The sequence below is a fragment of the Perna viridis genome, chromosome 1 (genome assembly GCF_037379345.1).
Source record: "Perna viridis isolate PV_CMFRI_1.1 ecotype Kerala chromosome 1, ASM3737934v1, whole genome shotgun sequence".
Classification (NCBI taxonomy): Eukaryota; Metazoa; Mollusca; class Bivalvia; order Mytilida; family Mytilidae; genus Perna; species Perna viridis.
This window is the reverse complement of record NC_142445.1, coordinates 38,870,089-38,871,533: the sequence shown is the minus strand read 5'-3', so window position 1 is coordinate 38,871,533 and position 1,445 is coordinate 38,870,089.

Here is a 1,445-nt window from a genome sequence, read left to right as displayed (position 1 = left end):
TGTCGTTTTTATTTAGTATACTGGGATATATCCTTAAGTTTGGTTAACCCATTATTTCACCTTGATATTCTTGTACGGAGACTGGAACATAGAAGCTTGTTGTTTTTTTTTTGGTTGATTTTTACTTTGCAAGTTCACGTATAATTTGACATTTCTATCCTTTGAGTGAATAATGCGCTTGGTATTTTTTCACCTTATTTCTAACTGCTTACATTTGTAAAAGCGACTACATAAGGGATGAGACACATCCCTTGAAATATCGGAGTAGCGACTGTGATTCTCTTTCTGCAAAATCTCGAGGTAATGCCTTAAAATCCATCAGAACACAAAAAAGTATTGTTGAAACTGTCAGTGTAGTTTCAAGATTTTCAAGAGTATATATTTCATTTTATCCATCATTCTGTCACGCATTCCACAGATTTTTAATATATCACTCTGATCTTTCATTTCACCCGAGTATAAGTTGGAATTTAGCTACTGTCAAGTTCTACAGTTTCGTCTAAGTTGAATAAAAGAATAAAAAATGACCTGATACTAGATTTGAAGAAGGCAACGAAAGGATAATCAGATTTTTAAAGAAGAAGCAGTTATACAAAAGGTTCATTCGAAATACTTTTCACATAACAAAACCGGGATTACCAAAATTACACCACCGGAGGAACAAACTGTACAACATGGAAAGAACCAAAAGGCATACTCAGATAAATGTACATCAAGGACACTTGTGCTCTTCAAGGTCCAGCAGTTGCTGCTTCTTGCAACACACTAGCCATAATTTTGTTGAAGGCTTAGTCTGGTGACTTGTAATTTAAAAAACAAAAAGCTTATTTTGAGCTTAATTCTAAAAATCGAGGATAGAAACGTTTTAATGATAAAGATCATTGTTTTTTAAAAAAAAAATAAGCAACAAATACAGTTCTGTGTTGTTAAATAAAATATCTCCTAGTTTGCAATACAGAATTCTTTAGCGCAATTATCCTGTCAAATTTCATTTTACATATATTTTTTATTTTGATACAAAACAAACCTACCATTACAGATATAAAAAAAACACTTAACCATGCATATCTTGCTTTCCACATTACTATGCCATTTTGTTGATAATGTGACAATTCATTATATTCTGTAAATGGTGTGTGTCATAAGTAGTTTCACATGAAATCTGTAGAAATTTTATTGTTTTCCATTAAGCTGTGGAGTTTCGAGCAATTTCCAAAATAGAATTGTCACGATTATTTTCAAACTTTATTATTATTATTATTAGTAGTAGTTATTCGTCGAAGTATTAACTTTATTTCTGTGCCACTTATGTTTTGTTTATCGCATGATTTATTGCTATATTATTTCAAGTTCAAGATCCAATCCCAGTGTTTTAATTTGATAGTTTGTTTTGTCTCATGTTTCTTGAAGATTTTTATATTTTCGTAAAATAATTTGTCAATTTC